Raw genomic sequence first — 16,788 nt, 5'->3', positions numbered from 1 at the left:
ATCCCAGGGTCCTTCGCGGGTCTCCAGGTCCATCGCCTCCCCTGGCTCCTCCCCCAGTAGGGGTTCGTGCCCAGGGCCTGCTCTGGCTTTTTGGCTGCCCCAAGCAAAAAAAAAACGGGGTGGCCAGAATGGCAAAGCAAAAATAAAAAACAAACCTTTGGCGCGGCCGCTTGCTCGGGTGGTGCCTGGAGTCAACCCCATTAGGACCGGCCTGAAGAAGCCTCGTTTCCGAGCGGCTCCAAGAGCGTGGGCTGGTCCTCTGCAGGAGCTGCCTGGTTAGGTCCTTCCTCTTTGGCTGCCTGCCCAGACTGAGCTGAGTTCTCTCCTTTTATACTCACTGAGCATTTGGAGCATGCCCAGTACGAGCGGGGTGGGACTTCCGCTGACAGAGCTACTTGTCTGGCGCTGCCGGGGCTAGTGCGGGGCGGGGCTGCCCCGTCACATACCCCCCCACTTAAGAACTATCCCCCAGGTTGGTCCACGCCCTCCCCCCTCTCCCCTTGCCTGGAGAAGAAATCCGCATTAGCGTGGGCCTTACCAGGGCGATGGAACACCCGGAAGTCGTAGGGTTGGAGGGAGAGGTACCACCGCATAATCCTGAGGTTCGCGTCCTTCATACTGTGTATCCACCGTAGGGAGGCGTGATCCATGATCAACTTAAAGTTATTCCCCAGCAGGTAATAATGCAGGGCGTCGATGGCCCATTGTACCTCCAGAGCCTCTTTCTCTATTGTCGAATAATGTTGTTCCCGAGGGAACAGTTTACCACTCAGATATAGCAGTGGGTGTTCCTCCCCGTCTACTTCTTGGGATAGCACTGCCCCCAAGCCCTCTTCTGATGCGTCAGTTTGCAGTATAAATTCCTTCTGGAAGTCTAGGTGTCATAGGACAGGTTCCTGTGTGAGCCGTTCCTTTCGTGTTTCAAAGGCTTTCTTGCATTGTTCAGACCACTGAACCTGTCGAGGCTGAGAGTTTTTCGTCAGGTCCGACAGGGGGGCTGCTATGGATGCGAAATCTGGAACGAAACAGCAATAATAGCCGTCTAGTCCCAAAAACTGGCGTACTTGTTTTTTTGTCTTGGGGACGGGTACCTCTTTGAGTGCTTGCACCTTGCTAATTAGGGGTGTTAACTTCCCCCCTCCCACCGTGTATCACAGGTAGGTTACCTCTTCTTGTCCAAGGTGGCACTTTGCCGGGTTAGCCGTGAGGCCAGCCTCTTTGAGGGCTTATAACACCCCGACAGATGATATAGGTGGTCCTCCCAGTTGTGGCTGTAGACCACGATGTCATCTATATATGCCGCCGCATACCGGTCGCGGGGGAGTAGGACCTTATTCATCAAGCACTGAAAGGTAGCGGCGGCTCTGTGTAGGCCAAACAGCATCGTTACAAATTGGAAGAGGCCAAAGGGTGTAAGGAAGGCCGTCTTCTCTCGGGAGTTTGGTGTGAGGGGGATCTGCCAGTATCCCTTAGTTAGATCTATGGTTGACAAATACCTTGCTCCCCAGAGCTGTTCCAGCAATTCGTCTATCCTCGGCATTGGGTATGCATCGAAGTGGGAGATGGCGTTGACCTTTCTGAAGTCGATGCAAAATCGGGTAGTCCCATCGGGTTTCGGGACTAAGACGATGGGGCTGCGCCACTCACTTGTCGATTCCTCCATGACCCCCATCTCCAGCATTGTCTCTAGTTCTTGCCGGACCGTGTCTCACATTTTCCTGGGTAATGGCCGGTGGTTGTCTCACCTTTTGACCGAAGTTGGTGGTGATATGATGATTCATCAGCGTCATTCATCCGGGGTGGGCGGATAAAACCTCTGGGAATTTCCCCACTAGTCATTGTAGTTGTTCTTGCTGTTTGGGGGTGACGCTTGACTCGTAGTTGACCAGCCCCACTCGTCAGACTACCTCGTAGGGGCCCTGCCACTTGGCCAGAAGTTTTGACTCTGCCAAGGGCAACAAGAGCAGCACCCGGTCGCCTGGGCCGAAACTCCTTCCTCTAGTCCCGTGGTTGTAGAGACATTCTTGGCCCACTTGGGCCTGTATCAGGTTCTCCCGGACAAAGGCCCCTAGTGTTTGGAGCCGTTTGCGGAGGTGTAACACATATTGGGTGGTCCCAAGAACTCACGTCTCCTGGGCTTCCCACTCCTCCTTCAAAAGGTCCAAGATCCCCTTGGGCTGCCTCAAGAGTTCAAAGGGTGAGAACCCTGTCGAGGCCTGGGGCACCTCTCATATGGCGAACAGCCAGGCTGGCAACAGGGCATCCCAATGCGAGGGGTCCTGCTCCACGAACTTCTGTAGCGTAGATTTTAGAGTGCCATTGAAGTGTTCCACCAGGCCATCGGTCTGAGGATGGTAAACAGACGTCTGAAGTGTCCGTATGTGGAGGAGGCGACACAGTTCGGCTATTAGTTTGGAGGACACATTCGTACCCTGGTCGGTCAGTATCTCTGCAGGTATCCCGACCCTAGCAAAAATCTTCACTAGTTCATTGGCAATTGTCGGTGCTGTCGCTGTTTTTAGGGGAACTGCTTCCGGGTAGCGTGTCGCGTAATCTACAATCGGTAAGATAAACCGGTTCCCCGTCTTGCTCCTTTCGAGGGGGCCAACGAGGTCCATCCCAATCCGCTCGAAGGGTATGCCGATGACTGGCATGGGTACCAGGGGTGCTCGGGCTACCCCTTTCGGTCCCGCTCGCTGGCATTCCGGGCACGATGCACAATAGTCCCTAACCTCTCAGTGTATGCCCGGCCAGAAGAACTGGCGAGCCACCCTCTGGAGGGTCTTCTCCCGCCCCAGGTGTCCTGCCCAAGGGTTTGCATGGGCTAGTTGTAAGAGACCTTGCCGCAGCCTCCGGGGCCCCAACAACTGATGGAACGTCTCCTGTGTCTGGGGCTCCTACGCTATACGATACAGGCGGTCCCGCCATATCTCAAAGCGGGGGCCCTATGGAGGCCGCGGAGTCGGATCTCCCTTGGGGCCTGGTTCGGTGGCCTGTTCCTAGGCTCTACTTAGGGTCGGGTCCTCTCTCTGCTCCTGTATGAAGTCCGCATCTCACTTCAGTTCTGCTTGGGCATCTTCCACCGAGCAGGGCCTGTTGGTGGGGTGATCCTCGGGGGTCTCCTCTGACACTGCGGTCCCCTCACCTGGGTCAATCCTCAGTAGGCATCCGAGAAGTCCTGCACTTGGAGGCCTAGTCCTGTCTGGTCGGGGTTTGGATGGCTGGTACTTCAGGAGAACCTCCCCGAAGCCGGGCCAATCCTGTCCCAATACCATGGGGTAAGCCAGCCTGGGTGCCACGCCCACCTGGAGGCCCTCCTCCCGGCCACTTACTTGTATTTTCACCCAGGCCGTGGGGTAAGGGCAGATGTCCCCATGTACGCATTGTAGGTGGATCGGGGGGCCTAGGAGGTTGAGGTCTGGGACTAGCTGCTCCCGTATGAGGGTCTGGCTGCACCCGCAGTCCACGAGGGAGTTCGCAGGGATTCCCTCAACCCGGACGGGGACTACTAGCTTTCCTGTTCCCCTCCCCCGATTCCTCTGTCCAGCCACCAGACTTGTCCGTAGCTGCAGTCCATGAAGGGACACTCCCAGTGAAAGTGTCCTTTTTGTCCAGCACCTCTCTCGGGCTTCGGCAGGCTCTGGGCCTCCCCTCAGGGGGCTCCCTCTCTTTTGGGGTTGTTGCTCTCTGCAGGTTGTTAGCTGGGGTACCTTGGGTCTGGGCTTAGGGTTAGGGAGCTTTGGAAACGCAGGTCGGGCTCCCGCTGGCGGCTCCTGGGGTCCCACCCCATGGTGCTTCCCTCTTCCTGCCCCGCCCTTACGACCAGGGTTCCCGGCTACTCGGGGTGGCGCCTCGGCCCCCTCGGTGGATAAGTAGTCCTCCATCAAGGCCACCACCACAGCCAAGGTCACTGGTCGATGCCTTCATACCCAGGCCCTTCCTCCCGGGGGCAGGATCTGAGTGAACTGTTCCAGTGCCACTATCTCTGCCACCTGGGGCCCCGTTAAGCCCTCCGGGTTCAACCACTTCCAACAGTGGTCTCAGATGCGTTGGGCCACTGCCCGGGGTCGGGCCCCAGGGGGGTACTGATCCTGGCAGAGGCGTTGGTGATAGGTCTTGGGGCTGATGCCTGTATGGTCTAAGATGGCCGCCTTCACTCGGGCGTACTCCAGGGCTTCCCGGGGGATTGAGACTACGGTAGGCAGCTTGAGCTTGTCCCGTCAAATAGGGGGCTAGTAGGGTGGCCCAATATTCTGGGGGCCACCTGGCGGCGGTCGCTACCCGCTCGAACGTCACCAAGAACGCCTCCGGGTCGTCGTCAGGCCCCATCTTGGTGAGGCGTACTGGCAGTTTCCCCAAGGCCTCCCTAGGTCCGGCCCCAGTGGGTGTGGCGGGTGCAGCTCCCGCCGGATGTAGTAGCGTAGCCACCTGCTGCACCAGGTGTTCCTGTTGCGTCTGCTGCTGGGCCGCTCATTCTTGGAGGAATTGCTGCTGGTGCTCCTGGTGCTGGGTTATCAGCAGCTGTTGCTGGCTCATCATCTGCTGCATCATCTGCACCTGCTGCTGCTGCTGTTGGGCTGCCTGCTCCTGCTGCTTTTCCAGCATCCACTTCAGGAGCTTCTCTGCCTTCACCGTGAGGATAAACGGGGGGGTCCCTGGCTAAACCTCCTGTTACTGGACCTTTTTAACAGGTCCGAATCGTTGCCCACATTCTCCACCACGTGTGACGGTTTATGCCCCTCGTCACAGGGCAGTGGGACCTTCCTGCTGGCTCAGCGGGGGGGTGGTCCTACCGAAACACGCTGAGGCTTACCGGGGGCAAGGTACCAGTCCGTCACCCCCCGCCGCCCCCCGGGGTCGGTTCCTACCAGCTTGGAAGTTGGGGTTGCCCACGAATCCCAGGGTCCTCCGCGGGTCTCCGGGTCCGTCGCCTCCCCTGGTTCCTCCCCCGGTAGGGGTTCGTGCCAGCCTGAAGAAGCCTCTGTTTCGAGCGGCTCGGAGAGGTTGGCTGGTCCTCTGCAGGAGCTGCCTGGTTAGGTCCTTCCCCTTTGGTCACCTGCCCAGACTGAGCTGAGTTCCCTCCTTTTATACTCACTGAGCATTTGGAGCATGCCCAGTACGAGCGGGGCAGGACTTCGGCTGACAGAGCTACTTGTCTGGCGCTGCCGGGGCTAGTGCGGGGCGGGGTTGCCCTCTCACAATCAGTAACTGGTTAAAAGATAGGAAACAAAGGCTAGGAATAAATGGTCAGTTTTCAGAGTGGAAAGAGGTAAGTTGTGGGGTCCCCCAAGGATCTCTACTGGGACCAGCGCTATTCATCATATTCATAAATGATCTGGAAAAAGGGGTAAACAGTGAGGTGACACAGTTTGCACATGATACAAAAGTATTCAAGATAGTTAAGTCCAAAGCTGACTCAAACAGTTACAAAGGGATCTCTCAAAACTGAGTGACTAGGCAACACACTGGCAGGTGCAATTCAATGCTCATAAATGCAAAGTATTGCACATTGGAAAAAGTAACCCTAACTATACATATGAAGCGATGGGGTCTAAATTGGCTGTTACCACTCAAGAAAGAGATCTTGCCATCATCAGGGATAGTCCTCTGAAGACATCTGCTCAATGTGTAGCGGCAGTCAAAAAAACTAACAGAATGTTAGGAACCATCAAGAAAGGGATAGATAATAAGACTGAAAATATCATCATGCCACTATATAAATCCATAGTACCCCTACAACCTGAATACTGTGCGCAGTTCTGGTCACCCCATCTCAAAATATATATATTAGAATTGGAAAAGGTACAGATAAGGGGAACAAAAATGATTAGAGATATGGAACAGCTTCCATATGAGGAGAGATTAAAAAACTGGAACTTTTCAGCTTGGAAAAGAGACAACTAAGAGAGGGATATGATAGTGGGCTGTAAAATCATGAATGGTGTGGAGAAAGTGAATAAGGAAGTGTTAGTTACCCCATCACATAACACAAGAACCAGGGGTCATCCAATGAAATTAAGAGGCGACAGGTTGAGAACTAACATAAGGAAGTACTTCTTCACACAATGCATGGTCAACCCGTGGAACTCGTTGACAGGGGATGTTGTGAAGGCCAAAAATATAAGTGAGTTCAAAAAAGAATTAGATAAGTTCCTGGAGGACAGGTCCATCAATGGCTATAAGCCAAGATGGTCAGGGATGCAACCCCATGCTCTGGGTGTCCCTAAACCTCTGACTGCTAGAAGTTGGGACTGTACAACAGGGGATGGACACTAGATAATTGCCCTGTTCTGTTCATTACCTCTGAAGCATCTGTCACTGGCCACAGTGGGAAGACAGGATCCTGGACTAGTTGAACCATTCGTCTGACCCCGTGTGGCCATTTTTATGTTCTAGCTACTGTTTAGTTCATAAATGGCTTTGCCCATATTATTTCCAGTTATTTAGTGTTCACCCCAATATTAAAGTTAGATAGTGTACATCTACTAACTGTGTACCCCAAATTAGTGAAATAGGAGGCTCCAGTCTTGGAAATTGCACTGTGTTTGTGGACTCTAATGCTCAAGCCAATCTATCCACACAAAGTACCTTGTGTGACAACCATGCCTTGGTACACCAATGATTGAATCAAGGGACCTTCAGAGTTGAAAGCATGTGTGTATAGCTTGAGCTAAAGAGACAGCCTCTGTAGCAGGGGTCTGTTACAGGCTCTCCTCATCTTTGGGCTGGGCACAGAGTGACACCCACACAACACAGGGATAGCTCAGTGGGTTGAGCATTGGCCTGCTAAACCCAGGATTGCAAGTTCAATCCTTGAGGGGGCCATTTGGGGATATGGGGGAAAAATCTGTTGGATGATTTAATAGGGGGTTGGACTAGATGATCTCCTGAGGTCCCTTCTACCCCTGATATTCTATGATTAATGACTGTGTTCAAGTGGGGCAAGAGGCAATTACCGTCCTATAGATAGATGAGTAGGAGCTTTTGGGGAACAAGGATCCACGTACACACGTGGTCATAACAGCATTTCCTCAGAATAACAACATAAAAACAATAGTATTGAAAGTGTTGGGTAACCACTGTCTCCAGTCTTTCCTCCAATTTATCAAGCTAAGTCTGTATGTTGTTTCAGTTGCTTCATATTCTCTTCTTTCTTAGAAGCACTTCCCCATAGTTTCTCAAGAAAATGAAGCATGTGATATCTGTTGAAACTTCTTACAAAAACCACATGCTATCAGTTTATTCTCAGGCAGCAATCGTCTACACAGTTTGTGATAATCAGTTCTTGTTTCAGGGGTAGCCATCATTTCTCTTTCACAAGTGGAGTTCGTAGTGATTGGGTATGGTGAAAAGCCTGCCTTCTCACTATGAGAATTCAGTATTCAGAGGGGCTGTTTTCCCCACTTGTAAGTTAGTTTAATACTCTAACCAAATCACAGAAGTCCCGAATAAACAATAGTCCAAATGAAAACAATCCGCCCCTCCCCCCGTTTCACTGTTCATGGAACACAGTATCCTCTGGTGGGGGTATAATAGCAATATCTCCTGGGTGCTCCATCTTCTAAGAGCTCCAGCCTTGTGTCCTAGATAGCAATAGGTCCATCTCCAAACTGTTTCTGCCTTTCTTTCCCCAAGGCCACTTTCTTCAGCTTTGCCACAATCTCTCAGCTTCCCCCTCAGGACTTAGCTAGGTCTTGTTCCTGACCAAAAAACACTCCCTCTTCTCACAGTACTTTACTAACTGGCTTATTTTACAGACCCTCCTCCCCAAGGTTCTTTCCCTTTGACAGGAAAGACCCAGAGCTCCTTTCCTAGTGTCCTCACCAGAAAGACCTTCTATAGATATCCTTTCTTCCCTGGCTTCTTCTAGTCTTTCTATCACAGCCTGTTCCTTTCCAGGCTCTCTTTGCCAGGATGCCTACCAACAGCTCCCTCCAGGTCTCATTCTTAATAGAGAGACTCCCCTAGAAACTCTGAGCTCCATCCCAGTTTCCTCTACACTAACGAAAGGGAGATGGTTGTAGACAGCCTCCTCTCCTAGCGAACCTCCCTGTGAAACCTATAGGTCTCATATATTCTGAGAACTACAACTCCCAGAATGCCTGTCTTTTGGGCTGAAACCAGAAAAAGGGCAGAGCTGGTCCTGGAGCCTCCCTTAAAGGGTCAGCACACTCTATTACAATAATTAGTACTAGGGGAGATGATTTAGTCTGTCAGAGTACTACAGCATATGATTAGGCTGGTTTATTTATTTTCTGTATCAAAGGCTAAAGGGAACTTCTGTAGAAAAAAGAGCAGGCTCTAAAACTCTGCATTCTGAGGGTGTGCGAATTGCACAGCAGAGATTGTCAGACTTATTTCATTTGCTGTTTCAGAGCCACATACAAAGGCAAACTGAAAAGGACTTCCTTAGATCCAGGTTACTGTTTGGCGTCAGTAAGAAAAAAGATAAAGATTACAGCATTTAAAGTTAACTGAACTGGATATTTTAGGAGCTGCCTGTTTCTCTAATCATGAAAATATAAACAATTACATTTTCAGGAAGTCCTGGATTTTGACATCATCTTCTTTAGAAGTAGACCTGCTAAACCTGTTTAACTGGAAAGAACTGTCTTTAGTTGCTGAGCTTTTAGTACTAGCTGCTGCATTCCTAGAAACTGAAACATCTCAGAAAATGAGGGAAAAGAAAAGGAAATTAACATCCTTGCCAAGCTCTGTCTGCATGTTTAACATTGTGCGGCTTAAATATCCTCCTTGGTCACTTAATATGAACAATCATAATAGAGAGTAATCCTTTGCCGTCATCAAGGACCTCAGTATCACTATGAGAAAACACATTTTCACTATTGACAAAATATTCACAAGTGGTCACTGATTTTGGCCATCCCAATTTTTGAGTGGCCAGTTTGAGACATCTTGGACCTGATTTTCAGACTGGCCAAGCACTCAGAACTCCAACTGAAGTCAGGAGAAGTCCTCTGAAAATCAGATTAGTGGAATAACTCATTCACATTTTAAAAGATCCGAATCTGGCTGTTGCAATGCTAGAAAGTATGGCACAGGTCACAAGTGACGCAAAGGAATTCCATAATTAACAGTGTCATATCTTCAATGCTATAAAACTGCAATGGGAATTCAATTAAAAAATGTGTAATCAGTGTGGTATTTCAAGAAAATAAAACACCATTCTATTCCCCATTTGAAGTTATTCAGAACAACACTACCACTGTATTAAGCTATAAAGCCTACATTAGGTCTTTTTCAGATAAAAAGAATAAATATTAATTTAAACAATGAATTGACAACCTCCCTTGATCTTTTATTTTTTCACAAGTCTCTTGTTGCATTTTTTGATGGATTTGACTCTGCTCTTTCCTTTGGGGGAGGGTCTTTTCTTGACACAGACACATCCCATTTCATTTTCAAAGTTGTCTTGTAAAAGGCTGGCTCATGATCTTGGATCCTTCCTGTTAGCTGGGTAGAATGTGAGAGGAAGAAGACGGCCCTCCAACAAAGTAAAACAAAAGGGGCTAGGGTCTCTCCTCCATTACACTGGATTTATGCAGTTGTAATTCCATTGACTTTAATAGAGTAACACTGGTATAAAACCAACGTGATGGCAACAACCTGGCCCATCATCTTATGCCTGCAGAGGTGCACTTATAATACTAAACTCAGACTAGAAACATAGAGTGATCCAAATTCTGTCCCTTGATTTTCATGGGGTTGGACAGGGTCTAAGTCAGGATGGAATTTGGCCCAAAGTGTTTATCTACAAAGTGTGGAAGGGAGTAAAATGTTGCTGACAACAGCTACTTGTTAATGAAGACAAATCTCCATGTCTTACTATTTAAATGGGACATCAATAGGACACAGCAGTGCAGATGCTGCAGTAGAAGAGTGGCCATGAAGCAGCTAAATGGATAAGCCACCCAGGCAAAAGCTGACATGCCTGACATTGAGTGGAGCTGGAATATGGAAAAGAAGAATTACTCACAGGGAAGATAAGAAAAATTCTCAGCAAAATTCCAATCACTTAGAGCTCATAGAAGTTTATTAAATCTACCTGCAGCCATCTAGATTAAAGCTGTGAAAGACATCAGCCTCATCACCATACCTATGACACCTCCTTGTCTTTCATGGGAACAGAAAAGCAAAGTTAAATTACTGTGAGGAATAATGACAGGTTTCAGAGTAGCAGCCGTGTTAGTCTGTATCCGCAAAAAGAACAGGAGTACTTGTGGCACCTTAGAGACTAACAAATTTAGACTCTAAGGTGCCACAAGTACTCCTGTTCTTTGTGAGGAATAATTAGATCATTTTCATTGCTAATTGCTGCTGGCAATGCAGACCTATTGTGGCTAGAAGTTGTGCAAAACAAGTTTAGTTGCTGATACTCAGACAATATTTCATGAGCTTGTGCTCTGATACTCTTGGCAACATATATTTTTATGGGCATCCCCTGCAGTAATGGATATTTATTCGCAGTGTAATTAGCAAGTCAACTGTAACATGTGTGCTGTGGCTGCCTACTTGGCAATTGCTCATGCCACTCTAATCCAATAGAGTTGGTGGCTTCTCTGGATCCACATGGAACATTACTACAGTTGGGAGCAATGCAAGATGCACAGCAGGTTACAGCACAGAGATTTTAAAGGAAGCAGGTAACCCCAGAGCAGCATTCATTGACTTCAGTGGGCTTTGAATTGGGTCCTATGGAAGGAGAGTGATGTGGTGAGTTACCTGAGGCAGGTGGGATGGAGGGCCAGCCAGTTAGCCAAGTACCAGTAGGCAAAGCTGGAAATACCTTTGTTGTTATATATACCAGCTGTTGAATCCAGAGTTCTTCCATATGACAGAGAGCCTGTTTCAAGAGCAATAGTCACCAGGAGAGATTTTCAAAGACGCTTAATGGAACTAGGTGTCCAAGAAACGCCCAGCACCACTATTTAGTTCTCTTTTACACTTTATTTTTCATAGACCCTACAGTTCCCACATATACCAGTAGGACCATTATTGATACTGCATATACACCATGGATTTGCCATGTGAAATTTACACAGGTTGTTCAGATGCAAAAGTTATAATTTGTATGTAAACTCTGTGTCCCCTCTCTAGACACGTAGATGCACATTTTGTATAATTCATACACTATGCATTTTACACACACACACACACACGCACACACACAATATTCCGTTTATTGTCTATATAAACACATCAAGCTCCACATCCGTCTTTCTGCGGCTGAATCCTGACTCGGGAACACTCCCAATTATTGTTCGTAACCAGCTGTCCCATGGAGGCGATTTATTGTTTTATAGACACACAAGCAAGTGATTGTGTCTCGCCTGCTGCGCTGCGTGTGGGACCCTGTTCTCTGCATGCACAGAGAGCTGTGCAGAACAGCCCTGCGAGAGAGAAATCCCCACCTCCAAGCACCCTTCTCATGCGACCGCGCCTTGAGAAACTAAAAGCCAAAGGCATCTCTATTGTCAGAGTTCTTTCAAGGGCCCTCCCGCATAGTTCAGCACCAGGGCACAGCTGGAACCTTGTGGCCCCGCCCCAGCCAGGCTACCCTCCCTCCCGGGTGTATGGAGACAGGCAGCGCTCAGTACAAGCCCATTCCATGCACAGAGAACTCTGGAGACACCTGCCCACACACGCAGACCTGCGCTGGGCACAGGTAACCCCAAATTCTTTGGCAGGGCACACTACATGAATGAGTAAATGAGCTAAACTACTTGGGATTTTGGGGGGTGGGATTCTGCCTGGCATAAAGTTTCTTCTGCTTTTGGGTTTTGGCTTAGCTGCCTCTCCTGGGAGTTTATTCCAGCCTCTTTTGAGATCTCCCTAGTTTGTTTATTTTTTAAAAAACTTTAGCTCCGTCTTCTCAATGCTGCTTTGTGCCGGAGGCATTTGATCCTGGCCTGTCAGCCGTGCAAATTGTATGTGATGGCTCATGGATGGATAATATGTAAAAGAAATAACTTTGCAGTCATGCTTCATTGCTACTTTCATAAAGCTCTTTGTGCTATTCCCAGTCTGTACTAGACTGTGGTTTGGTTATTGTCTAATTTGATCAGCATAATTTAAAGAACCAGGAAGTATTCAGTTCTTAATGTAGGAGCTTTGCATATATAATATAACGATCTAGTGCTTCCCCTCAAAATTCCAGTGCTTCCCACCTGCCAAATGCCATAAACAAAGTAATTATGGGCACTGCTCCCCTTCGATTGTGCCTTATATGTATCATTCTCCAAAACTATATTGAACAAATATTTGGCTTGCAACACTAAACAGTAAGAGGAAAGGAAGTGAATTAGAAAAATATTATGCAAAATAGATTGCTGCTATTGCAGTTTTAGAATTAATGCAAAATTGCGGTATGTGCTGTAACATCTTTGAACATTTGGGTACACTAATGGGACAGGGTTGCCCCCAATTTAGCTCTTTTCTTTAGCAATAGTTTGCTGGCTTCATGTTTAAACAGGAAATTTTATTTGTCTTTTAACAGTCAGTTGCAATGTGGTCTACCTTTAGTTTAAAACTACTTATGTATGATCTGCAAACAGTGCTGTGTGCCTGGAGATCTTGTCCAAACTGTTTTTTTTGCACTAAAGAAAATCTAATTTTTCTTGCGATACAGAAAGCATTCAATTGAGTATTTGACCTCATAGCCCTTTGCAACCCACTGGTTCACTTGCTAAAGCAGTGGAGCAATTTGACCAGGGTCTTCTTGTTGAATCCAGGTAAACAGTATGAGCACTGCAGGCATTTTAGTGAACATTTTCTTGATTATTTGGTATTTTGCTGGTAGTAGCAAGTAGCTGGAATTGTAAAGTCTGGAGAAGTTAAATTTCTTTGATCCCTAATGAGTGAAGTTCATGCTGGCCAGAAAGGCTGGCGGAGTAGGGAGACATTGTCTCAAATACCCCACCCTGTTAGCAGGTGCTGATTCTGCTGTGAAAATATAAAGTGGGTTTGGCTGACTTACTGGTGTACCTGGTTTATTATCCCATCTGTAGATAAGGGAGGTGGAATCAGCCCTCAAGCAGAGAGAGAGAGTTTGGGAAAGAAAGGACCCTAACATCAGCTAAGCCTGAATTCATTGGTAATGGTGAAAGGTGTCCAACGTCTTGCAGGATTAGGACCTTAAAGAATGAAATGCCAAATTCTGCCCTGGGATACACACTTGTAACTCGCACTGAACCAAATGATGTTCTCGGTTATACCTTTGCAACCCCAGCCAGTGAGTTCCATGAGACTTGCGTACATGTATCCTCGTACAAGAGCAGAAATGTGCCCTGCCCAGGTTACCATTCAACCCCCTCTGGAGGAGAGTAACTACGACTTTACCACTGTAGTCAAAATATCTTTGTATGCTTCTCTGACACCTATAATTTATAAATAAAGAAACTTATTGGGCCTTTTCATTTCTAGTTTGTGTGTTTAGATGCACAAGTGTTGTGGGATTTGCTGCATAAGCTTTGAGTTTCCAGTTAGAAAGAAGTGATCTCCTATTAACCATTACTAGGAATTTCAAATAATGGATCCAATAATAAAATAGACATAAGTTGCTTTACAATGGTACTACAGGAATTTAGGAAACAGGAAGCTCCTTTATTAGGTATTGTTCTCACATGCAGTATCCTTGTGAGTCTGATTTCATTGCATATCTGTTTACATTTGTGACTTAACTTGAACACATCTTGTGAATCAGCTACTTCCTGATATGAAATCTATATAGATCCTCTTTATCAGTAAAGAGTGGTATGCTTTCAGCGGGGACTTTAAAAAAAAAGACCTTGTCACATAATAGGACCATGGAGCATTATGGAAGCAAACGAAGAGGTTTGCTATTTGGCTGTATGGATACAGTGAGGTTGAGATTTTAGATTTATTTGTTCATGTTCCCTTGATTCATTCTTAAGAGTCTTAAATCTCATCGCAGTGCAAGTGTGCCCCGTCAACGGGAATTGCACTCACAGGCATTGAGATTGATTGGGTAGTCGTAAGGCAGGTAAAATTCTGGACGTTTTGTTGCATAGGGACTTCAGGGTTGAGTCTGTTGAGACGTATGTATACTAGCTGAACTGGACTTTAATTAAGGGAGTCTGTGCAGCAGCATACAACTAGAGTGAACCTCCCATGCCCCCTCTTTGGCCAAAATCCACTCCCCTTTCTGGAAAACACACTCCTTTTTCAACTGCTGAAAGAATAGCAGGAGAGCTTAGAAGAATCCTGCAGATCACAAGTTAATCCTCACGTAAGTTATTTTGACTAGACGACCACATGCAGTTCTGAATAGAACTCAGCCCTGAATCTGACTCATAACATGAGCCAGGAAATGTTTGGATAGGAAAAGTGGGGGAGGGGTTAGCAACAGGTATCTTTAGAAGCAGTTCTTTAGGCAAGGTTAATGCAAATTCAGAGTAAACTCTACTAGTTTACATAAATATGTGCTTGAAAAGAAGCCAATAAAGACTCCTTGATTGTAAGCAATTGCCTGTCCTCCTCTTTATATGAAGTTCAGAACACCTCACTGCTCTCGTCTGGAAATTCCAGCCCCTAGAATCAAGACCTGTAAATGTGGAGTAGAACCTGATCAAACATGGCTGTACTTATGTTGTTCACATGTGCCTGCTGCACTGGACAGCCGGCAAATCTTAAATAAATGGCCTATCTTCAGTTTATCTAGGATAATTGAATGTCTGCCGTAATCCTGATCTGTGGGATGACAAAAAGAAAAGTGATCAGAAGCTATTTCATTATTATGTAAATCTCACCATATCAAACAAAGAATCCATCTCTGGGTATGCATCGAGGCTGCTATATGTTTCAATTATAGTTTTAATTGCTTACCTTTGGATCTAATTCTGCTTTGTCTAACCTTTCACACAACTATATGGCTTTAGGTAGAGTTACAAGTGGTAAATCAGAAGATAAGTTGGCCCTTCTCTTGTGCTTTTATTTATGGATACGGTGATGATGGGCATCTTTAATATTGTGTGTCATAAGAACTAATAGTTGTAGCTAGTGATTTATATTACCATTTATGTTACCATTTCTTGATCTATCTTTGAAATAATTTGCTGTAAGACTGATAGGATACCAATTGCCAACTGATAAGGTGCAAAAGCAGATGAAATGCAGATTTTTTTCCGTGTGTTTTTGCCTTCAGTTTTCCCCATGAAAGAGCACTGGGTGGATCAGCTAGGTAAATGGGTGTTACCAAACATGTACACAATCTACTGCCCAGTGCAGTATTTACCTATGTGCCTTGGATAAATACTTGTGCTTCATTATTTCCTTTAGAAAGAAATCCTGGAGAAGGCAGTACATTCTGTTGTGTCTTCTTAGTGTATGCCCAACGCCCCTCAGGTGGCATGTGACCTGGGCATCTTGGTCTGGCACCCAAAGCTGAAATTTTGTATATATTTTTAATTCTCCAATTTTTCCCAGATTTAAGGACAGAATTAAGGCTAATGGAGTATAAAGATATAAAACACACCCAATGTGTTGTTTTAGGGTCTGTGAAACTGACATGCTGGTAAGTCAAAATATAAATGGCTATATGCAGTTTTTGTTGCTTTCTAAATATTTAATCACTCTGCCCTTCCTCTTCTGTGTGTTCTTGTCCTTTCACAGGGCTTGATCTTGCACCTTTGAAGTCAACGGGCCTGATTCTCAGTCTTGTTCACTCACTGTGAAAAATGAGTGCACCCAACCTAGGTGTCAGGGAGCAAAGAATTCTTTTACATTGGCTTTGCACTGGTGTGAATGAGGACACAAGCAGTGACGATTTAGGCCCAATGTCAGTTTTGCCTTTGACTTTAATAGTAGCTAGACTGGGTCTATAATCTTCTGTAGGCTTTTGTGTGTGTTGGTGTGCGCACATGCCAAGGTGTAAAATTATTTGTTTGAGACTCTGCTTGCAGACAGATTTTTAAACCTCCTTGAAGGAAAATAATTTTTTTTGAAAGCTCCTTATGATGGGGAGGTGATTCTACTTCCTCCTAGGGTTTTTTTTTTTGTTTTTTGTTTTTTTTTATTTATCTCCTTGACCTGGAGGCTCTTTGTTTCAGAACCCAGTGCTGTGGAGGTATTCACTCCATGCACCTACTCCTCCATGCACCCACTCCTCCTTCTCATGGAGGCTTTCTGATAAAAGGAGAACCCAGAATTATATGATTCTATGAAAATTGCTGTATTTGCCTAACTGGATGTAGGGTGACCAGATGTCCCAATTTTATAGGGACAGTCCCGATGTTCAGGGCTTTGTCTTATATAAGCGCCTATTACCTTCTGTCCTGATTTTTCACACTTACTATCTGGTCACTCTATTTGGATGGCATTTCCTCTCTCTCCTCTTCACAACGTGGGAGGTTTTTAGAAAGGTCTTCAGGAGTTGGCTGGGACTCAGTGCTATTTCCTCAGCTCACTCTGGGTCTCTTCAGTGCTTTCTGAAAATAAATAAATGTAACAGTGCTGCTTTGTCAGCCCAGCTTGTGTTTCTCTTTGAGCAGACGTGCTTTTGTGGGGCTCATTTAATCCCCTTTTTCTGCTGCAGTCACTCCTGTGTATTGACAGGTTTCAGAGTAGCAGCCGTGTTAGTCTGTATCCGCAAAAAGAAGAACAGGAGTACTTGTGGCACCTTAGAGACTAACAAATTTATTAGAGCATAAGCTTTCGTGGACTACAGCCCACTTCTGTAGTCCACGAAAGCTTACGCTCTAATAAATTTGTTAGTCTCTAAGGTGCCACAAGTACTCCTGTTCTTTTTGC

The 16,788-nt window shown here is 46.5% G+C and overlaps 1 protein-coding gene across 1 annotated transcript in view; it reads left to right on the top strand.

Moving 5' to 3' along the window:
• Window positions 1-11,578: 11,578 nt before the first annotated feature.
• PLD1 (phospholipase D1) overlaps window positions 11,579-16,788 on the top strand; it is a 123,476-nt gene continuing 118,266 nt past the window's right edge. The window contains exon 1 of the mRNA XM_034780859.1: window positions 11,579-11,686. The gene's annotated coding sequence lies outside the window, so the exon portion shown is untranslated. The remainder of the gene's footprint in view (window positions 11,687-16,788) is intronic.

This window comes from Trachemys scripta, chromosome 9, assembly GCF_013100865.1.
Source record: "Trachemys scripta elegans isolate TJP31775 chromosome 9, CAS_Tse_1.0, whole genome shotgun sequence".
NCBI classification, from domain to species: domain Eukaryota; kingdom Metazoa; phylum Chordata; order Testudines; family Emydidae; genus Trachemys; species Trachemys scripta.
Note: the sequence above shows the minus strand (reverse complement) of the source record. Positions and strands in the feature narration are given on the sequence as shown.